Here is a 25,000-nt window from a genome sequence, read left to right as displayed (position 1 = left end):
TGTCAAAAATGAAATAGGAATTTTGCAAGAAGTTTCTATAATACTAGTTTTTAAACATCAAATGGCTATGGGGTCCACCAGAATTAAATAGTAATCAAAGGGGTCCATAGATGAAAAATGGTTGAGAGCCCCTGCTTGTGAGTATTTAACCAATGTACTAAAATCTTCAAAAAAGTAGAAGACATGCCAAAAGTATTTATAGGAGTATCTATAGGTGCAGTAGTGGCTGTGTGGTAAGAAACTTGCTTCCCACCACATGGTTTGGGGTTCAGTCCCACTGTGTGGCACCTTGGGCAAATGTCTTCTGCTATAGCCTTGAGGCGACCAAAGACTTGTGAGTGAATTTGGTAGACAAAAACTGAAAGAAGCTTGTTATGTGTGTGGAGGGGGTACATGTGTGTGCATGTGTGTGTGTGTGTGCATGTGTGTGTGTGTGCATGTGTGTGTGTGTGCATGTGTGTGTGTGTGCATGTGTGTGTGTGTGCTTGTCCTCCCCACCACCACTGCTTTACAACCAATGTTGATGTGTTAACATTCCCATAACTTAGCAGTTCAGTAAAAGAGACCGATAGAATAAATACCAGACTTTAAACAAATAAATAAAGAGGTAGATTCAATCGGCTAAAAATTCTTCAAGGTGATACCCCAGCATGGCCACAGTCCAATGACTAACACAAGTAAAAGATAAATGATAAAGGAAATATAAATATCAACAACCTTAAATATGCAAATGCTACTGCCTTATTAGCTGTCAATCTAAGGAAGCTGATAACCTCAGTAAATGAGGAAGGAATGTCTATGGAATGGAAATGAATGTAAAGAAAAGAAAATCAATGGAAATCAATAAGAAACAAGAGCACAAACCTCTACCAAGGCAATACCAATGTCTTCTCAATGATAAGCCAGAGATGATTATTAAAATGAGAATATCTGAAGTAAACACGACTGCTCTCACAAACAGGAATACTAAAAATGAACCTGACCACTCTCAAAAATTAGGTATAAAAACAGGAAAAATAATCCAGAATCCTTATCTGGTACTGAATTGATCCCAAAATCTAATCAGTTTGTGCGAGTCATGAGGTCAAACATCCCTGAAAGTTTCATCTGAATCCATCCAACGGTTCTTGAGATATCTTGTCCACAGACAAAGAAACAAACACAACTCAAAACAATACCTTTGCCTTCACTAAGGTGGAGGTAATAATAATCTCTAAGCCCATTGAATAGGCATGAAAGATACTATTTGTGGCATACAGGTTATTAAGAAAATGGTAAATATGAAGAAGAGTTCAAAAGGGAATTGAGATAACTAGAAAGACAAATGAAATGGTTCACTCAAATACATGGAGCTGAAGCATGGGCATTGACTGCTTCCCAACCACATAGTTCTGGGTTCAGTCCCACTGCATGACACCTTGGGCAGGTGTCTTCTACTATAGCCTCGGGCACACCAAAGCCGTGTGAGTGGATTTGGTAGACAGAAAAACTGAAAGAAGTTCGCGAGCGTGCACATGTGTTTGTGTGTGTGTGTGTGTGTCTGTCTGTCTGTATGTCTGTCTGTCTGTCTGTCTGTCTGTCTGTCTGTCTGCCTGCATGCCTGCCTGTCTTTCTGTCTATCTACATTTGTGCCCTACCACTGCTTCACAGCTGCTGTTGGTGTGTTTATGTTTCTGCAACCTAGCAGTTTGTCAAAAGAGACTGATAGAATAAGGACCAGGTTTATTAAAAAAAATAGTACTGGGGTCGATTCATTTGACTGAAAATCCTTCAAGATGGTGCCCCAGCATGGCTACAATTAAATGACTGAAACAAATAAAAGATAAACGATAAAAGATGAGCATATAGAAGACTTTCCAAAATGTCATAGACAGAAATTCTATTAGAAATCATGAAAGAGCGGGAACTTTGATACTTCAACATTTAATGACAGGCATAGCTTTATGGTTGAGAAGCTTGCTTCCCAGCCATTTGGTCTCAAGTTCAGTCCCACTAGTACCTTGGGCAAATGTCTTCTGCTAAGCCCTGAGTTGACCAAAGCCTTGTGAGTGGGTTTGGCAGATAGAAACCAAAAAGAAGCCTGCTATATATTAATATATGTGTGTGTATGTGCATGCGTATGTGAGCATGTGTGTGTGTTTGTGTGCATGTGTGTGCGTGTGTGTGTGTGTGTGTGTGTGTACCCTTGTATTGACATCATGTCATGGTTATAAATGAGCAACATCATCAAACATACAAGCCATGTTGTTACTTTCTACCCTTCTATAGAAAACATGTCTAGCCGTGAGAAATATCCTTTTCTACTCTAAGCACAAAGCCTGAAATTTTGGGGGAGGGTGCCAGTCAATTAAACTGACCCCAGTACACAACTGGTACTTAATTTATCAACCCTGAAAGGATGAAAGGCAAAGTTGACCTTGGCAGAATTTGAACTCAGAATGTAAAGACAGACGAAATACAGCTAAGCATATAACGTTTCTTATTTCTTTACTGCCCATGAGGGGCTACACACCGAGGGGACAAACAAGGACAGACAAACGGATTAAGTCGATTATATCGACCCCAGTGCGTAACTGGTACTTATTTAATCGAGCCTGAAAGGATGAAAGGCAACGTCGACCTCAGTGGAATTTGAACTCTGAACGTAGTGGCAGACAAAATACTGCTAAGCATTTCGCCCAGCGTGCTAACATTTCTGCCAGCTTGCTGCCTTAAGCATTTAAGGTTTCTGCCAGCTCCCTACCTTTAGCCATGAGAAATATTAAACAAATAATGGTTAACAACAGTAAAGGTATTCCAGTTATAGTAAATCTACCTCAGCAAATTCCATCTGACCCATGCAAGTATTGAAAAGTGGATGTTAAATGTTGATAATGATGATGATTTAATTATTTCATTTCATTACCACTTTTCTGTTGAAATACAATGCCTTTGTTTCAATTAATTTTGAAAATAATGTAGAAATTAGGAAAATAACTCTCATTATTAAACTGATGTTCAGAACATAAATTAACATGAGATTTTGTCAGAAAGTTTTAATCTAGAAGACTTTAAAGCAGGAAATGAAGAACGTAGAATAAGGTGTGATCTCAGGAAATTTATTATCAAAAAGGTTAATTAGAGATTGTTAGGTGCAGGAGTGACTGTGTGGTAAGTAGCTTGCTTATGAACAACATGGTTCTGGGTTCAGTCCCACTGCGTGGCATCTTGGGCAAGTGTCTTCTACTATAGCCTCAGGCCGATCAAAGCCTTGTGAGTGGATTTGGTAGACGGAAACTGAAAGAAGCCCGTTGTATATATGTATATATATATATATATATATATATATATATGTGTGTGTGTATATGTTTGTGTGTCTGTGTTTGTCCCCCCAACTTCACTTGCCAACCGAGGCTGGTGTGTTTACGTCTCCGTAACTTAGCAGTTCGGCAAAAGAGACCAATAGAATAAATACTAGGCTTACAAAGAATAAGTCCTGGGGTCGATTTGCTCGACTAAAGGTGGTGCTCCAGCATGGCCGCAGTCAAATGACTGAAACAAGTAAAAGAGTAGAAGGCAAAATGAAAGGGAAAGGTGAATGGGAAAACTAAGAAATACAGGGATGGATAACATCAAGAATTAATCAGACTTAAAATACAGTGAATCCAAGGCAGCAAAAAGAAAGACTGAAATAGCAATCTATGGTATTCACAAAGTATTCAACCTACAAAGAGCAGATGATATTTAATGATGGTGGTAGTATAAGTAAAAGGGAATGAGCAAGTGATTTAGATGTAATGGTAGGGGTGTTTGTTAACAGGAGATTGGTGAGTTAGGTTGAGGAGAAACAGAAATGAAATAAACAGAAATGAAATAAATGTATAATGTTTATGAACAGGGTGTACATCTGTAGTATTTTACTATCTGAACTACATAAATTATATGGAGCAATATATATTTATTATTCTTTAACAAGAATAGTATTGACAATGACTGGAGTTTCAACCAGCTAAGTAGTCCTTCAGTTTAATGTAAAATTGTTTATATAATCAGAAAGTAAAATTGTTTATATAATAACTTAACATAAAAACAAACATCAAAATTGATATTAATATAAATATTCACAGATTTATGTGTGAATATATTTGATGAGGGAGGAAGAGAGAAAGAAAGAAAGGAAGAAAGAAAGGAAGAAAGGAAGGAAGGAAGGAAGGAAGGAAGGAAGGAAGGAAGGAAGGAAGGAATGAAAGGAAGGAAGGAAGGAAGGAAGGAAGGAAGGAAGGAAGGAAGGGAGGGAGGGAGGGAGGGAGGGAGGGAGGGAGGGAGGAAGAAAGAAAGGAAGAAAGAAAGAAATGAAGCCAGTATGCTTTGCTGGATGTGCAATGTCAGTGTGCATGTTCGACAGAGTGTAAACATCTTGAGAGAAAAGTTAGGCATAAGAGGAATCAGATGTGGTGTGCAAGAGAGACAACTGTGCTGGTGTGGTCATGTGATGCATATGGATGAAGACAGCTGTGTAAAGAAGTGCTGACCTCTAGCTGTGGAGGGAACCTGTGGAAGAGGTAGACCCTGGAAGACATGGGACGAGGTGGTGAAGCATAATATTAGAACTTTGAGCCTCACAGAGGCAATGACAAGACCTTTTGGTGACCAAGACCATTGGCAATATGCTGTGCTTGAGAGGACCCATCAAACCGAGTGCACCTATGCTGGTGGCATGTATAGAACATCTTTTGGGCGTTAGGCCTTACAGAGGCAAAGGGGCTGAGTTCCTTTCAAGTGTTGGGCCTTTTGGAGGCAATGACCAAGGTCTTTGGCATCATGTTGTCCTTGAGAAGACAACCTGTCAAGCCAAGCAAAATCGCAGTCATGGCAGATACCAGTATCATGCAATTGACACCTGTGCTGATGGCACGTAAACACACCCTGGTGTCATGCAAATGGCACCTGTGCCAGTGGCATGTTAAAACAGCCATTACACTCTCGGAATGGTTGGTATTAGGAAAGGCATCTAGCTGTAGAAATCATGCCAAATCAGACTGGTGTCTGATGCAGCCTTCCAGCGTGCCAGCCCAGTCAAACTGTCCAACCCATGCCAGCATGGACAACAGACATTAAATGATGATGAGGATGACACGACACACACACACACACACACACACACACACACACATACATACATACATACATACATGAGTGTGTGTGTTTGTGTGTGTATGTATGTATATATATGTGTGTGTGTATATATATATATACACACACACATACAAACACACATATATATATTCATACACACACACATACACACAAACACACACACACGCACGCACGCACGCACGCATACATGCACACACACACACACACATATACAGCCAGTTTCATACAGTTTCCTTCAACTGTATTCACTTACAGAGCATTATTAACCAGAGGTTATAGTAAAAGGTGCTGCAAAGTGGGATTGAACATGAAACTACATGGTTATAAAACAAACTTCTTAACTACATAATCATACATACACACACACACACACACACACACACACACACACACACACACACTCGTGCACACATACATATATATACAGAAATGGAAAATTATAATTGTCAACTAAACTTGACTAAGGATACGAATAACACCTACATTGCTAGAAATAGGAGCTAAAATGCTGTTACAGAGCACATAACATATACTCTGATGGAGGCTGCAATTGCCCCAAAAACCAAACCAAAGATTCCTTAGACTGACCGGCTAGTTTCAGCAATTTCCATTGCCATCATCAGTAAGGCCAGCTAGTTCGGGCTAACTCACCTATAAGATCTTATATATTCACCATAAAAATCTGTGGATGATTTAGCAGATCACTAATGTGTATACAAAAAATTTTTTAAATGGCTATATATATATATATATATCTGTAAATATAATATGTAACAATTATTCAGTAGCCATGATAAAACTCTGAGTTTCGGATGTCAGGATGGAAACCCACGCTGCCATCTCTTCAAAAAAAAATGCTATGAAAATGACCATTAAACAAAGGGAAATTACTGTGTGATTGACCGTTATTAAGACAAAAGTGCAATTAGAATGACCGCTAAGTAAGGGGAGGGAGTAAAGGTAAGGGAGTAAAAATGTTTAGAGTAATCGCGTAAATGTGCATGTCCATACATACATACATATGCGTGCCCGCACACCCACATACATGCGCCTATATGTATATACTCATCCACCCTCACTTGAAACACACACATGCTCACCCCTGTGTGTGTGTATGTGTGTGTGTGCACGTTATGGATGTACATTTGGACAAATGTATATGAACATGTACACATATATGAATACAAGTATGCTATTATGTCTATCATCATCATCATCATCGTTTAACGTCCGCTTTCCATGCTAGCATGGGTTGGACGATTTGACTGAGGACTGGTGAAACCGGATGGCAACACCAGGCTCCAATCTAATTTGGCAGAGTTTCTACAGCTGGATGCCCTTCCTAACGCCAATCACTCAGAGAGTGTAGTGGGTGCTTTTACGTGTCACCCGCACGAAAACGGCCACGCTCGAAATGGTGTCTTTTATGTGCCACCCGCACAAGAGCCAGTCCAGGGGCACTGGCAATGATCTCGCTCGAAAACCCTACCAGGCCAGTCAGGCGGTACTGGCAACGGTCACGCTCAGGATGGTACATCTTATGTGCCACCCGCACAAGATCCAGTCCAGGGGCCCTGGCAGCGATCTCACTTGGCTTGCCGGGTCTTCTCACGCACAGCACATTTCCAAAGGTCTCGGTCAGTAGTCATCGCCTCGGTGAGGCCCAATGTTTGAAGGTCTTGCCTCACCACCTCAGCCCAGGTCTTCCTGGGCCTACCTATTCCACGGGTTCCCTCAACTGTCAGGGAGTGGCACTTTTTCACGCAGCTATCCTCATTCATTCTCACCACATGTCCAAACCAGCGCAATCGTCTCTCTTGCACACCACAACTGATGCTTCTTATGTTCAGCTTTTCTCTCAAGATACTTACACTCTGATGGGTATGCACATTTACATTACACATCCAGCAGAGCATACTGGCTTCATTCTTTGCGAGCTTACGCATGTCCTCAACAGTCACAGTCCATGTTTCACTGCCATGTAGCATGGCTGTTCGTACACATGCGTCATACAGTCTGCCTTTTACTCTGAGTGAGAGTCCCTTTGTCGCCAGCAGAGGTAAGAGCTCTCTAAACTTGGCCCAGGCTATTCTTATTCTAGCAGTTACACTTTCAGCGCACCCACCCCCACTACTAACTTGGTCACCCAGATAGTGGAAGCTATCGACTACCTCTAGTTTTTCTCCCTGGAATGAGATAGAAGTTGTTTCCTGTTTGTTTACAGTGTTTATTGCACCTGAACATCTGCCACATACAAAAACTAACTTCGTAGTTAATCTGCCTTTGATATTGCTGCACCTCTTATGTGTCCATAGCTTGCACCGGGTACATCTTATAGAGTTACTACCTACTCCTTTACTGCATACTGAGCAGGGCCATCTACCTGAAGGGGTTTGTGTTTTATCTACCTTCCTACTTATTAGGATTTTGGTTTTTGCTAGGTTGACTCTAAGGCCCTTCGATTCTAGTCCTTGCTTCGTGTTTAATCTTTAAACATTCATTTTCAATCAATTATATCTATAACATTACACGTTTCATGTACTTCTTTATTTTATTTTTCTTTCTCTCCAACTTAACAAAACAACATGCTGCTAACAACCTACACACACACACGCACACACACACACACACACACACACACACATTACTTCAAAGTCATTCACACATTCTTTTTACTACCATGCTTTAGTATAAGTACATATGTCTTACGTTTGTTTTTATACTTGTTTTTCTTTATTTTTTTTTCCTTTTTGTATTGCATCATATCTTTTATCCTTTATTTGTTTCAGTTATTGGACTGTGGTCATGCTGGGGCACCACCTTGAAGGATTTACTCAACAAATTGACCCCCACTATTTATTTTTTAAAAGTCTGTCTGATCCTTATTATATTGGCATCTTTTGCTGAACCACTATGTTACAAGAATGTAAACAAACCAACACCACAATTCAAGTGATGGTGGGGGACAAACACAAACACCAAGACAGAAATTCAAACACACACACACACACACACACACACACACACATGCACACATGCACGCACATACACTCACACATATTTATAACAGACTTCCACACAGTTTCCAATATCCAAAGCATTGGTTTACTCAAGGACTATATAGTGCAAGAGACATGTTCAAGGTGTCGTGCATTCGAACTAAACCTGAAACTGCATAATCGCAAAGCATGCACTCATGCATCCATCCATGCATGTATGCTGGCGGCATGTAAAGAGCAGCTTTCGAGTATAGGGCCTCATGGAGGCAATACCAAATGACTGAGACCTTTGGCAATATGCTGTACTTGAGAAGAAGACCCATCAAACTAAGTAAAATAGTAGTCGTGGCTGATGCTGGTGTCACGTAACTGGCACCTATGCCGACAGCATGTAAAAACATCCATTACACTCTTGGAGTGGTTGGCATTGGGAAGGGCATCCAGCCATAGAAACTGTGCCAAATCAAACTGGAGTCTAGTGCAGCCCTTTGGCTTACCAGCCCTGGTCAAACCGTCCAACCCATGCCAGCATGGAAAACAGACGTTAAAGGATAATGATGATGATAATGATGATGGTGGTGGTGGTGGTATATACATGCATTAGCAGTGTTTGTTTTAGATCCTAAAGTTTATTATGGGGTATAGATTTTTGTTGTCACTGCATATGTAAACTAATTAAAATTAATCAGATACTTCTGACAGTCGTAAATGGCTCTCAAATTTATGCAATTTCAGTTTTCCTCAATTTGACCTGACAGCACAGACTGTCCAATGTACCTAATCTATTTTAATTAGCTTACACATGCAGTGAAGACTAAAATTTATGGAAATAACCCACAGTCAACTTTATATGTGGGTGTGTATGTACTATGTGTACTTATCTGTGTGTATGTATATCATCATCATCAATGGACATGTTCACTGAGGACTGGCAAGCCAGAAGGCTGCACTAGGCTCCAATCTGATCTGGCAAGGTTTCTACAGCTGGATGCCATTCCTAATGCCAACCACTCCGGGAGTATAGAGGGTACTTTTTACGTGCCATTAGCATGGGAGCCTGTCAGGGGCCTCTGGCATCGACAATGTTCAGATGGTGCTTTTTACATGCCACCAGCACAGGGGCCAGTCAGGGGGTACTGGCATCGACCATGTTTGGATGGTGCTTTTTATGTGCCACCAGCACAGGAGCCAGTCAGGGGGCACTGTATACACATATGTGTGTGTATGTGCATGCATTGTGTGTGTGTGTGTGTGTGTGTGTGTGTGTGTGTGTGTGTGTGTATAGCAAAGGTGAATGGCTTAGTGGTTAGAGTATTCGGCTCATGATTGTAAGGTTGTGAGTTTGATTCCCAGTGGCATGCTGTGTCCTTGAGCAAGTCACTTTATTTCACATTGTTCCAGTCCATTCAGCTGGCAAAAATGAATAGCACTTGTATTACAAAAGGCCAGCCTTATCACATTCTGCATCACGCTAAATCTCCCTGAGAATTACATTAAGGGTACGCATGTCTGTGGAGTACTCAGCTACTTACACATTAATTTCGCAAGCAGGTTGATCCACTGATGAGATCAACTGGAGCATTCATCATCTTAACCATAGGCGTTAGGAAGGGCATCCAGCTGTAGAAACTCTGCCAAATTAGATTGGAGCCTGGTGTTGCCATCCAGTCTCACCAGTCCTCAGTCAAATCGTCCAACCCATGCTAGCATGGAAAGTGGACGTTAAACGATGATGATGATGATGATGATATATATATATATCATCATCATCATCATCATCATCATCGTTTAACGTCCGCTTTCCATGGTGGCATGGGTTGGATGGTTTAAACTTAGGACTGGCGAGCCAGATGGCTGCACCAGGCTCCAATCTGATCTAGCGGAGTTTCTACAGCTGGATGCCCTTCCTAACGCCAACCACTCCGAGAGTGTAGTAGGTGCTTTTATATGCCACTGGCACGAAAGCCAGTCAGGTGGTACTGGTAACGGCCATGCTCAAATGGTGTTTTTTACATGCCACCTGCACAGGAGCCAGTCCAGCGGCACTGGTAACAATCTCGCTCAAATGTTGTTTTTATGTGCCACCAGCACAAATGCAAGTAAGGCAACGCTGGTAACGATCATGCTCGAATGGTGCTTTTCATGTGCCACCGGCATGGGAGCCAGTCAACGGCCCAGGCAACAATCATGTTCGGATGGTGCTTTTAATGTTCCACTGGCACGGATGCCAATCAGGCTGTGCTGTCATCGGCCACGTCAGCAAATTTGATTTTGATTATATATATATATATATATGAAATCGTGATGGCACCACCATTTGCGTGTGATCGTTACCAGCGTTGTGTTCCTGATATTTGTGCCAGTGGCACGTGAAAAGTCATTTGAGCGAGATTGTTGCCAGTGCCACTGGACTGGCTCCTGTGCAGGTAGCACGTAAAATACACCATTTTGAGCGTGGCCGTTGCCAGTACCACCTAACTGACCTTTGTGCCAGTGGCACGTAAAAGCACCCACTACACTCTCAGAGTGGTTGGCGTTAGGAAGGGCATCCAGCTGTAGAAACTCTGCCAAATCAGATTGGAGCCTGGTGTAGCCATCTGGTGTAGCCATCTGGTGTAGCCATCTGGTGTAGCCATCTGGTTTCACCAGTCCTCAGTCAAATCGTCCAACCCATGCTAGCATGGAAAGCGGACGTTGAACGATGATGATGATGATATATATATATGCTACCAGAAGGTGTTGTGGTTCACACCACCCTTCTCTTTAAGTGTTAAAGCCCAAGTAGGTAAGATTTCCCTTAGCTTAGTAGACAAACACTTCCCTTGTACAAATAGGTTCAGTAAAAAATTTAATAGGCACACTGCAAGAGTTTCCTTTAACTGTGCACCCAGTGTAAAAACGATTTTAGTAGGTAGGCCCACACCTGAGACAGATGGCGGATGCTCATGTAGGGGTAACACATGTCCACTCAACAGCCACTGTAATATGGAAACCATCATATATGAGGTAGAGATAACATCAATAGGACCAAATGGGCAACCAAAGCTGCAAAAGTACATAGGAGCAACTAAGGGCCTCTTCAGAGCCTGCTATAACAATCTCCTTCAACATCCCAAAGAGACATAATGCTATAATCCTGGCCAAGTACGTAGGGTTGGTGAAAGAAATCATCAAGTACAGCATATAGTGGAGGATTTTAGAGAAATGTAAAGCATACTTAAATAGTAGTAGGAAGTGCAGACTATGCCTGGCTGAGAAAAGAGCTATATTAAAGAGCTCTCAGCACTGAGGCATCTACTTTAAGAGCAGAAGTGAAATTTTTAATCCTTGCCCATATGAAAGGAAGTACATCTTATATCTGCGTGTCCCATCGTGATTATAATCACCAGTCCCCCAGCTTTGGCTCTCCTGCCACCAATACCTGGGAATCTGGCAAAGAGTTGGACCAAAGCATACACAAACACACTCACAAATGCACACTCTCTAGTAGGCCCTTTTCCACCACACTCAATATAAGCCCACACACATATTGTACCCCTACACACACATGCATACGAAAATGCTCCAAAATATTTAACCAAAGGTTTTAACCAAAGCATAAAAGGAAAACAGACGCACACTAATGAACACAGATGTCTATGTGGCCTTTAGGCACCACGCTCCTAAAAACGCTGCACATGTAGTACCACTACACACATTCCATTTCTACAAGAACACCAACCCTAAAACATACACACATCTTGTCACCTTGCATCACACCCAGAGATAGTATTTTAGTACCAAGAGACATAACTCTTAACTCTTGTTTGGTTTGTTTCATCGTCTTTTTCACAACAACCACAAACTGGATGTGTCTGTTCACCTCCAACAATAGAGAGCAGTCATTATATTTCATTCCATAACTGTCATCTCTGAAGAGTGCAGGGTTATATAATCAGATTGTCACCTATCACTCTGTTAAATCTCAAGTGCAAAACCAATCAGTAACATCAGTCATAATTGATATATAATACTGTACAAAAAATTTCTATATCACTTACATATATATGTATAGATAAATATATACACATATACATATATATGTCACATTGACAATGCTTAATAGTTGTAAACAAGTATCACCATCATATACGCTGTGTCATTCATGGAAATAAGTGAAAGTTGGCAAAAGGTGTATGTAGGGGAGGGGGGCATCTGGCCATAGAAAATCTGCCTCAATGAATTTCATCTGACTGATGCAAGGATGGAAAAGTGGACAGATGTTAAAATAACACTGATGATATGTATGAGTGCAAGTGTGTGTATTATTTTAGATAGATAGATAGATAGATAGATAGATAGATAGATAGGTAGGTAGGTAGATAGATAGATAGATAGATAGATAAATAGATAGATAGATAGAGAGATAGATAGATAGATAGATAGATAGATAGATAGATAGATAGGTAGATAGATAGATAGATAGATAGATAGATAGGTAGATAGATAGATAGATAGATAGATAGATAGATAGATAGATAGATAGATAGGTTTCTTTATTAGCCACACAGGGCTCAACACAGAGGGGACAAAATACAAATGTAGAGTTTTTCTTTTCGAGGGGGTCGAAAACAAAGCAGAAAAAAAACAAAAGTGGGGACAACGATGAAAAAAAAAACATCGCAAAACGTTTGGGGTATTTACAAAAAATACGAAATAATACAAAAAATTCCCAATAAATGGGGAGATTATCCGTGGAAAGAAAAACCTACGAAAAGACCACGGTAACCTCGGTCTTTAGCGTCACAGTTTGTTAAATAAAATTTCTTTTATTTAAGCAAGAAACGTAAGTAACTCTCTGTTTACAAAATTTTAAAACGTTTTATAGAATCATGGTCAAGGTGGCTTCGTCATTTATACGTGCCATTCTTGCTACATGTATCCATCTTTTTTCGAAACATTTGCTAGACAACACTTGCCTCTCTACTCTCACCTTCCTTTTCAAGTGATACTTGAAAAAGTTGATAAGAGATTGACCAGAGAGGAAAGTATTTGTCTCTAATCCTTTCAGACGCGTCCACCAGATGCATTCTTTGGCCATAGCCACAAGTACGATAAATACAGCTCTTCCTTCCCGTTTAAAGGAAGGAGGCGTGACGATATTGACGATAGACTCGGTTGATAAACCGACAGGTCCCACACGCGACAGCAGTCGTTCGACATAAGCCCACAGCTCCGAAATGGTTGGACACTGCACGAGTGCGTGCAGAACGGTTTCATCGCTCTGACCGCATCTTGGGCAGGTCGGCCCCACATTTCGTGAGCCGTGTCTATAGAGCTTATCCCGAACGGGTAGCGCCTCTCGGTAACACTGCCAGGCCAGGGATCTCTGGAAGTTGTCCATAGGTCCCGGCCCGAAAGTCGTCCTGAACAGGCGGGTCAGGTATTCCTTGTCGACGCCCAGGTTCGCCCCGAGATCATCGTCGTACCTGCCCTCCACTAATCCCCTATAGAATGACTTCGTTGTGATGCAGCCGCTCAAGGTCGACCTGGGACGGCAAAGTTGTTGCAGAGCAACGCGACACTCACGGTGCCATTCGCCATTCCTCGGCCTCTTTTTGATCCACGACTGCAGCTCGGTCATGGAGACGAGCTGCGGGAAAGCGCGTCGCACAAACGGCGACCACACCTGCTCACCGTCGTCTACGTAGAGCCGGAGATGTCGCAGTCTCAGCGCATGTCTGCGCATCATCAACCACGGCATGCCCAGCCCTCCTTTCAGCGGGTGTTGGCAACAAACGGATCGCCTCACCATCGGAACGCTTCCTTTCCACAAAAAGCGGAAGAGGATGCGCTCCATTTCGGTGATGGCGCGATCGGGACAAGGCACGACGGTCAGGCGGTATTCGATGACGGACGCGATGTACGCGTTCGCCACCTCCGCCCGACCTTTTAGGGACAGCTTCCTCTCGGACCATTGCCGGCAAAGAGTGGCCACCCTACTCGTTATCTCGTCCCAGTTCTTCTCCGTTTGCAGGTCCGGACCGAACCAGACTCCGAGCAACTTGACCGGACCGTCCGTCCAGCGTCCCACTACTGAGGCGCTGCCGGACGGTATGGGCTTGCTTCTCCAGGTGCCGAGCAGCAAACCCACCGACTTATCCCGGTTGATTTTCGCTCCCGTCACCGCTTCGTAGTCTTTCAGCGTCTCGCCGACAAGCTCGATGTGCTCGTGGCTGGACGCTATGACGGTGACGTCGTCCGCGTATGCCGACACGCTCGTCCCGCACCCCAGTTCTCGCGGGATGCCCCTCAGCGTCGCCAGCTTTCGCAGTAGTGGCTCGAGAGTCAATACGTACAGAAGCGGCGACAGGGGGCATCCCTGACGAACCGAACGTGCAATGTCGAAGGGTCCCGATAGACGTCCATTGACGCGAACAACCGAACGGATGCCTGTGTACAAGGCAGCCATCCAGCCGCGGAAAACGGGACCGAAGCCGGCAGCTTTGAGGACGGCCTCCAAGTATCGATGGTCTACCCTATCGAAAGCTTTGGATTGATCCAAATTGATCAGGGCCCCACCCATGCCAGGTTCCTTAACTACCCTCTCTATGATGTAGCGCATCAGATGGAGGTTGTCATGGATGCTCCGGCCCGGCACGGAGCAGACGTGCGCCGTGCCGACCAGTTTCTCGATGACAAGCGCCAACCGCTTGGCTAACACCTTGGCCAAAATTTTCATGTCTGCATTGAGCAGAGTGATGGGCCTAAAGTTATCTATGGCGTCCCCCTTGTTTGGATCTTTCTTCAGCAGCGTTACCGCTCCTCGGCTCACAAAACCGGGAATGCTCCCGTTCTGCTGCCAGTTGCAGTACACGGCCGCCAAGACTTCTCCAAACAAGTCTGGCATACAGTTGTAAAGCTCGTAGGGCAGACCATCCAAACCCGGAGATTTGTCCGTCGAGCAACCCGCCATCGCGTCCCTCACCTCCTCCGCCGTGATGACCCCTTCGCAGCACTCCGCCTCTCTTGCCGAGAGTCGTGGCAAGCTGTGCAGGTAGGCACTAAAGTCCACCCTGCCTTCTCGCTCGCCACTCCTCCCGAACAGTCGGGCAAAATGCCGCTGAAACGCCTTGCACATCTTGCTCGGCTCGAGCAATTCGCGCCCCTGTTCGTCTACCAGAGACCGGATGGTGGCTCTGTTACCCAGCTGCGCCTCCGCCACCCGGGCCTCTCGTGCGGCTCCAACACCTTCATTCCTCAGAGCACGCATCCTTGCCCTGACAGCACACCCTTCGTGTTTAGCATTGAAGTGTTAGTCGAGGGCCAACCTTGCCGCTAAAACGTCGGATGCGATGCCACTTCGCAATGCCTCTTCTAACTTTATCACTAGCTCCCCCTCTACTCTGTTCCTCTCTAAAGCTAGTGCCCTACTATACCTTATTGCTTCCGCCCTTACTGCTCTCTTGAGGGCAAACCACCATTTGTTGTTGACGATGGCTCTCGTCAAAGCCCTCTTTACTAACGTGCTAATCCGGTCTCTGAAAACCTGTCTCGACGGGAAAGATGCGTTTAGTTTCCAGTAACCGGGACCCTGCCTATGTGCCTTATCTAAGTCTAGCGTACACGTCACAAGTTTGTGATCCGTGTAGCTGACTATGTGGAACTGTGGACATCCTAAACTATCTCTATCTCTTGTCCTACACACTATCCTATCTAGATACGATCTCGACGACCCAATGCGGTTGCTCCAAGTCCACGTTGGCACATTTGGGTGGTCGAGTCGGTACCTGTCAGACAACTGGAAGCGTCTGAGCAGGTCTATGAGGCCTTTGCATCCCCTTCTAGTTTTGTCACTCCCCACGTAGTCTAGATGCGTGTCCAAGGTAGCATTCCAATCCCCCACTAAAAGTAAGGGACGAGACGTTCCCAGGAATACTTCTAGACATCGAAAGAAGTCTGACCGACCTGTTAAAGGAGGCACATAAACTGCCAGCAACCGAAAAGCGCCTCCATCGCTGCCGTCCACATCTAGGACAACCAGTCTACCCTCCGGGTCCGTAAATATCGTCTTTACTTGGAGATCCAAACTCTTGCGAAAAAGAACCGCCGTGCCACTACCGCCCATCCTCGGCAGACAGGGAGAAAAATAAATGTTAAACTGTCCGCCAAACATGGACTTTAGGGCCCGCGGTTCATGGAGTCTGGTCTCACTAATGGCTATGATATCCAAATTGTGTGACTTGATGTCATTTAAGAGGTACCCTTGTTTCCAAGGCGACCCCAAGCCACGCACATTTACACAACCAATCTTCACCATGATTCTATCAAAATTTGTGTTTTACACACGAAAGGAGAGAGAGAGAGAGTTACTTACTGTCTGAAAGTTCTTGGCTTTTGGCCTCACAACCTTCTCTCAGAAGGTTTTTGTATAGTTTTTTTGATGAATATTTTTGGAATCTCCCTACTGTATCCGGGTAGAGAGATTTCAGTGTATCGTATGTGCTCCGTGTTACATGTATGATTTTGATGTGTTGTGGTGGTGTTGTGCGTGGGTGATTGCTTGTTTTCGTGTCATTATCTGTTATGTTAGTGTTCGACCTAATGAATTTCATTAGGTCTAGATTGTTTGTGTTTATCGCTGTCAAACTTGTTGTGGGGTTCTGTGTTGGTGCGTTTGTGTTGGTGTTTTTGTTTTCTGTGGATGTGTTGGTTTCGGGGCTGGTAAACCTCCCCGCTTTGTTTGTTTGTTTTTCCGTTCTTTTTTCCCCCTTTTTCTTCTTCCCCCCGTGGCTACTTGCCAAGCCTCTGTGTCATCTTCATCTGACATGTCGGAGGAATCGGAGGGTGGGAGGGGAAGGGTGTTGGGGTCTATTTTTGTGTGGGTTGATTTTGTTGTTGGTGGTGTTGGTGCTGTTTCGTGACAGTTGGGATGTGGTGTTTTGGTTTTTGGGGGTGGGGTGGGAGTCTTTTTCGTGTTCCCTTCTTGTGGGGTTGTTGTTGTTGGTGTTGGTGGTGGTGATGGTGCTGATTCTGTTCTTGGTGGTACTGGTGGTGTTTTTGTTTGGTTCGGCGGTGTTGCTGGCTGCTGGCGTTTTTCCATTTCGTTGTACAACTGCTTGACCAGTTGTGCATATGGCGGTGTAGGCAGTAATGCTGTTTTTTTCTTGTGCTTTTCTTGTGGTTGTTGTTGTTGTTGTTGTTGTTGTTGTTGTTTTTCTTTGTATTGTTGCCGTTGTTGTTGCCTTTTCTTCTGGGCTACTGGGCATGTTTTTTGAAGGTGAGTTTTGCTACTACAAACGTAGCAAACTGGCCTTCTGCCTTCGATGAAAACATGAAAAATTGAATCCTCAGTTAATTGGATTCTATGTGGAATTTTTTCCCAGTTTGCTGGATCAATTTGTACCGGGAGTTGAAATTCCTGGCCAATCCAGTTTTGATTGCAAACGGCAGATGCTTCTAGTATGTTTATCTCCTCCTCTATGCCTAGACATATGGCAGATACTAGCCATTCTTCCTCAATTTCAGGAGGCACATTCGAAATTTTTATTTTCGTAACCCTACGACCAAGGTACGTAGGGATCATGAGCAGGTTCTCATGCTGTAATGACTTAGTGGAGAGGTCCTTCGCTCGCTGCTCGCTGTCTAGTCTTACTTCTATCGTTCCGAATTTCAAACCTCTCGTTATGTAAGTCTTGTAAGACCAAATCGGCTTTAAGCATCTCTCAACATTTTCTTGGGTGAATTTTTCCACTGTCTTTGTCTTTAAATTAATGGTTCTGTAGATGATAGTTTTTTTTCGATGTTTATCTTAAAGTCCGCGGGCGTTTGAAGATGGACTGTAAAGTCCTTTTTACTTAGCATGCTTTTGCATGCAAGTAATTTCTCTTTCGATATATTCAAAATTCTTTTCCTAGGCTTCAAAGCCTCGGCAAAGTTCGTTGTGGTGGTGGTGGCGGTAGTGGTGGTATCAGTGGTGAGGACAGTGGTTTTGTTAGCAAGGACATTTGTGTCCTTGTTGTTGCTGCTGCTGCTGTTGTTGTTGTTGTTGTTGTTGTTGTTGTTGTTGTTGTCACTGGTTACGTTGGCAGGCAAGACTGCTGTAGCAGCAGAGTCTTTCTTTTTCTCCATTCTCTCCTTTAACTGTGAGGAAGGAAGACTAGGAAATTCTTTTTCGAACGAAACACTGCAGACTGCAGCGTTCGTTTCACAAAAATTTTCATGGCTACAAAACGCCATCGTCTCAAAAAAAATGGCTCGAAAGCCGAAATTGGTTTATCCTGGAAATGTGCCACACAGGGCAGATTTCCGTTGCAAAAAACTTGCACCAGAGAGTCTACAAGTTGTTATACAACTTTGTATATAAAATAAATTTTACAAACAAACTTTTTAAAACATGAAAAGATAGATAGATATATAGATAGATAGATAGATAGATAGATAGGTAGATAGATAGATAGATAAATAGATAGATAGATAGATAGATAGATAGATAGATAGATAGATAGATAGATAGATAGGTAGATAGATAGGTAGATAGATAGATAGATAGATAGATAGACAGATATGTATGAAGTGTTAGTGGTATCACTAATAACAAGCACATATAGGGCTCAAGACATTAAAATACCAAGCATTTACATCTGTTTGCACAAAATCATAAGATTATTAGATAAATATTTACATGTGCACACAAACATGCATGCATGCACACATACGTACACATAAACGTGCACACACACGCATACACACACATACTCACATGCACACATGAATCGGATGAGTGTTTTATTTGAGTGCTGGAGAGAAATTCTTTGTAATATTCCATATGCCATTAAGGCGGTGGGCCGGCAGAATCGTTAGCAAACTGAGTAAAATGCTTTGCGGCATTTCATCCATCTTTACATTCTGAGTTCAAATTCTGCTGAGGTCAACTTTGCTTTTCATCCTTTTAGGGTCACTAAAATAAGTGCCAGTCAAGCACTTGGATTGATGTAGTCAACTTAGCCCCTCCCCTGAAATTACTGGCCTTGTGCCACAATATGAAATCAATATTACATATGTCACTGACGACATACACATAGAATTGTATGTGTGTGTGTGTTTATGTGTGCATATATGTATCTGTGTGTGTGTGTGTGTGTGTGTATGCATGAGTATGAGAGAAAGAGGAGGGGAGATAGAGAGACTAATAAGAATTTCAGTTTGCAGTTAAATTTAAACAATAATATTCTTGAATCAAATAGAATATTTATATAACCTTCATTTTAATTACCTTCTATACATGTTTGGCCCCTCTTTTAATTAATTAGCTCTAGCATCAGAGCCCTTAATGATTTCATTGTCAAGTTCACTTGATTATAAAATTAGTTTTCAGAACATCTGACTTGTATGGAAACTGGTTTTGTTAATGCAAGCTACATAACTAAGTGTACCAATCAGTGAGGGAAAAAAATAATCAGTTAATAAGACTCCTTTATCAGTACCACTTCTCAAATTACAGTTATTCAGTAGATAAAGCCACTCAAGAAAAAAACATATTTGTTGCATGTTATTTATAACATACACAAATATCTTTTTAATGTATTGTCAGGATCTTTAGAGCAATGAATACTGTCATACAGTATTTTAGTTCTGGTCATTAAAAATTTTGAGTTGCAATGCCACCTTGGACAATTTGGTTTCCATCTTTCTGGAGTTGATAAAATGAAGTGCCAGTCAAGTACTGGAATTAATTAATTGACTATACTTACCCTTCATCCCTAATCTTTAATTACTTTTTTGTGCTAGTGATAGAAATCCTTTATAAATCAGATAAAAGATGAGTAGCATGACCTAATTACAAAAGCATTGTTTATTTGCTGTCTAAGTCTGGCAGAAAGGACTCTCTGCCTATATCCTTTATAATTTAGCTGAGACTAATGAAACTGATACCATTGATATTCCACTTAAAGTAGTGCTAGTTAACAAGCGCAGGAATTCCAAAATACTGGGAAAGAAGTCAACTCAATTGGGGCCAACTCAGTGCTAAATAACATACTGCCTTGATTCCATCTTCTAGGAAAATATTGAGTTGTCAGATAAGTTCCTTTGTTTCTCTCCAATGTTATTTGAATTAATGCAAAAAATATTTTTACCATAATGTTATTTCGCTTTCTCTTGTAGCTTTATTCTTCCTCTACAACTTTTGTTTATCACTTTTAAAATTCTAATAAATTTTACTTCTTTTCAAGATTGAAAAGACGAGCATTTTCAACACCTGCTTCTCCTTGCTTTCAATCAAGATTACTACGGTACCAAAGTCATTTAAGACATTTACACTGTGTATGGAAAGGATGCTATTACTGTAAGAATGGTACAGAAATCGTTTCCATGTTTTAAGGCAGGGAAATTCAACATCACAAACTCTACACATTTATACTATATCACCGTCTCTCACTTTCTCTTATTATTTTCCTATCTCCTCTCTTTCGATATATATATATATATGTCTTGTAGCACCAAATGATGTCATCTGTGGTGCAGTGTTATATTGTCTAATTTTGTTTTGGAACTGCTTGGAATCTTGGTCAGTTGATGACAACAGTTTTTTCAATGGCTCTGGAGGTTGGGTAATTGCAGGGAATTTAACCTTTCCACCACTGCAGCACAGTGCAGGTATCTCTCCAGGCCACTTCCTTGCTTTACAATATGTATGCACTCAGTTGTCATTGCCTAATGGAAACTAGTGTCATTTGTATAATGGACTGCTGGATCATAATTGAAAGCTGCTTCACTGAAGTTGCTTCTCTGAGCTGTTGCAACTGCTCTTCATTCTGCAGTGGAGATCCTATTCCTTGTCAGCTGTGCATATCCCTGTTCATCACTTTGAGATGCTCTGACTTTTGTAGTGCACAGTCTGTCTGTTTCTTGGTATGCTTCCCTTTCCGCAGCTGTGTCTCTTTCCCTGGACACAGATGAAATACTGCTAAGCATTTCGCCCGGCATGCTAACATTTCTGACAGCTTGCCGCCTTCTGTTCTGTGCCCATTTCCTTCCTCTTAGCAGTTCGGCAAAAGAGACCGATAGAATAAATACTAGGCTTACAAAGAATAAGTCCTGGAGTCAATTTGCTTGACTAAAGGTGGTGCTCCAGCATGGCCGCAGTCAAATGACTGAAACAAGTAAAAGAGTAAAAGAGTAATCATCTTCTAGCATAAAGCACCCAACTTCTTGGGATTTGTACTCTAACATACTGCATGGCAACCTCACTAGTGCTGGCAGCATGATAAAATGCACAAGTACATGCTTGAAAGTGGTTGGCATTAGAAAGGGAATTCAACCATAGAAACTATGCCAAAGAAGACATTGGACCATGATGCAATCCTTGGATCCATCTGATCCTATCAAACCATTCAGCCTATGTCAGTATGGAACATGGACATGGAAATAATGCTAAGAATACGAAGTGAAACTATTGAAGCCAGTGGGATTGTAATTTGCCAGTGCCTTAGCAGTGAACCAAAAGTAAAAGAATTATTTTCTTTGCAATGAAATGAAAGTGATATAAACCTGATGTAACAAAATGGTAATTGCATAATCTGAGATTTTGTAAAATGTTTTTGATTTATTTTATTTTATTATTTTTTCAATAATAAACTACAACATAAGAATTTGACAGGATAATACTGTTGAAGGCATTTAACTGCTGTCCAGCAGTACATAAGCTCTACAAAACATTGTGCAGTGTTTTACCAAACACATTAGTTCATTACAGCATACCACTGAATTACAGCATACCTAGAATTCACACCTGGGTCCCTATCTGATGCAAATAAACAACTAAGAACCATGAACATGATTCACCTATAGGAAAGTGGTTATACACCATTAGGTGTACACCCGCTTTCCTATATTAAATTCTAAATAATAACGGAACGCAGAACTCTGAACTATCAACACAACAATATTTATTTACCGAGGAAATAGGCAGCCTTAATCTTGGTTGCTGAGACGTTGGAATGTTGGAATGAGCTGTCCCCAGAGCTGGAATGCTAGAGAGACAGCTTGACGCGACCATGCTCATGGCCGGCCGGCCGAGAAAGAGAATGAAAAAAACGGGAACGTTTAGATGTTGAATTCCACGCATGCGCATGGGACTCTTCCTGTGTTCCTTCCAGAACTATTCCCTGCGCATGCGTAGATGAAAACGCAGTAATGGCGACTGTATTTTGGCACCAAATGACGTCACTACACACCCAAAATATTGTTGATGTCATCAAAACTTTAACCATTCAAAACTTCTGGTGAAACAGGATTAAATCTTTGATGCACTTTTTCTGACCAAGAGCATTGGCTATATATTTTGTGCATTTTTAACCACTAAGAGTGGGAACCAACAACAGAGAGCAGACCAGTGTCACTGCGCCAAAACAATGGACAATGATGATAATGGTGGCAGCATGCCGTAGCCAGTTAACTCCAACAAACACGACAGTGGCTACTATTATATCTGATCCAACAACATCTCATATAAACTTCGAATTTACTTATGTAAACATCTTTTCTTTGTCATCTATTATAATGACAACATTTATTTGTTAACAATAAAAATGAATACTTTTGCACAAAAAAAAACTCAGCAGAATTTGTGTTCTTTTGATACTGAATTGTAACACCATTCACACACACAGAAACATCTTCTCACTACATATTAATCCCAATGATGCAAGTTAACTGTACTTTCAATGTTTATCATATCAATACAAATATCAACTATAACATAATTCCTTCCAGTCAGCTCATCAATGTTAATAATGTCCACAATTCTCAGAGTAGCTTCTTGTACAAAAGAGTCAACCATTTTCTTCTATACAGAAACAACTTCAAAATAAACTTTTAGTTCCAAAGAAAACCATTCCTCCAGTTGCATTTCATTCCAGAGTATAATTTAGTACTACCAAACATAATTGACCTTTTATTTTATTATGCTGATTTCTGATGACTTCAGTAGCTTCCCTTTCTGAATCATAAGCCTAAATATCACCCATTTTCATTCAGTTTTAGTTACATTTTCTTGCTAATCTTCATGATGTGAAATTATAGTGAAGCTTCTTGGAAGCTATTTCTCTATAGCACACCCATTTTGAAATTCTTTCAGCAGGAAATTCTGTTACTATGATGTTCTCAGATTACCTTTATATTTCCTGTTCACATTTCATCCAGTTGAAAGCCTGTGAGGCGGTGCTCTATATAGTCACTCGATCTACTAAAAACAGTAGTCAAATGTCACCCAAATCACACCATGCTGGCTTCGAAAAAGAAAAGACATATTGGATTATGTAGTTCTAGATATATTGAGGTCTGGAAAAAAAAAAAGAAAAGAAAAAGATGAGATGTATGGTCATGTCTGAAATATCTTTGATTATAAGTCAGATTGGTCAGAGCTAACCCACAAGGAAACAACAGCAAAAGTAATTAATTACATCCTGTTTATATGATCCTGTTTTGATTTTTACAATGAAGATTATTTGTTTACCAGGCCATATCGTGTTTCCTGTTGGTAGGTTTTTATTGAAGTAGGATATCTTAAATGGAAATCAGATAGACAAAGGTTAAAGAAAACTAATACTATCCTTAATTCATAGCTTTGATAGATTTGCAAATGTGTTCAAGAATGATAGTTAGAGAAAAGGTTGTTACGGATACAGGAAAATGCTTTTGTGAGTTCTATTTGTAAATGGCAATAATCAATATCTGTTAAGGAAAAGCAGAAGAGGTAGGGAAATTCTAAAACATGCAGGGTTAATAGGTTGTAAATCACTGATATATTCTGTGATTGCTGAAGAGTGTTAGCCAAAGAAAATAACTTGGTAATACACTAATCTACTGTAGTATCTCAGAGGATAGTGGAGTGAGAACCTGGCTGAGATTCAAACCATAGTTCTCAGATTTTCTCAGTCTAGAATCACAACTTAATATATTAGCATAAAAGGAAAAGGTTGCCAATAAAGGTATTAACATCATCATCATCATCATCATCATCATCATCATCATCACCATCATCATCGACATCATTTAACATCTGCCTTCCATGCTGGCAAGGGTTGGATTTTCAGACAGGAGCTGGCAAGCTTGAGAGCTGCACCAGGCTCCAATTGTCTCTTTTGGCATGGTTTCTTCAGTTGGATGCCCTTTTTAATGCCAACCACTTCACATAGTATACTGGATGCTTTTTATGTGGAAGCAGCACAGAGAGCTTTCCCCATGGCACCAGCATTTGTGCTTTTTACATGGCACTAGCACAGGTGTTTTTCACATGGGTGCTTTTTATGTGGCATCAGCAAATATAGTTTGACCAATTAACACTGACAGATTTATGGCCAGGGCAGCATCTTCATAGGAAGTGCACAAGCTTTCTTGCCAAATGGATTCTAGAATTTTCATGGCTGATAGCTATTCAAAGGTGAACAAATTCAATTTAGAGGAGACCTATTTTAAGATTTGCATGGGTAGTTCATTTTTTACCTCATCTGATAGTCATTCATCTCTTTCATCTCCCTTTCCCATTTACAGGCTTAACAACAACTATTAATGACAATGATAACAATGATGGTAATGATGGCAGTGGCGGCAGCGCTGGTGACAGTGGTGGTGGTGATGAATTCAAACTGGGACTAAGCATTCAATATAAATGTGATGGCAGATCCTAACATTTGAACTGAGAATCCATACATCAACAACCATGATCTGTGAGCTGGGATGTGGACGACAAGTCTGTTCCATCATTAACTAAATTCAGTCTACAAACCACCTCCAATGTATTTGTTCACACTTATGAGATATTTGGCCTCACTGCCAGCAGACTAAAGGCAAATATTCTTGCACAATATCCACTTGGAACTATC

This window comes from Octopus bimaculoides, chromosome 5, assembly GCF_046866305.1.
Source record: "Octopus bimaculoides isolate indiv1 chromosome 5, ASM4686630v1, whole genome shotgun sequence".
Taxonomy (NCBI): domain Eukaryota; kingdom Metazoa; phylum Mollusca; class Cephalopoda; order Octopoda; family Octopodidae; genus Octopus; species Octopus bimaculoides.
The sequence above is the reverse complement of the archived record's forward strand: the minus strand, read 5'-3'. Positions refer to the sequence as shown.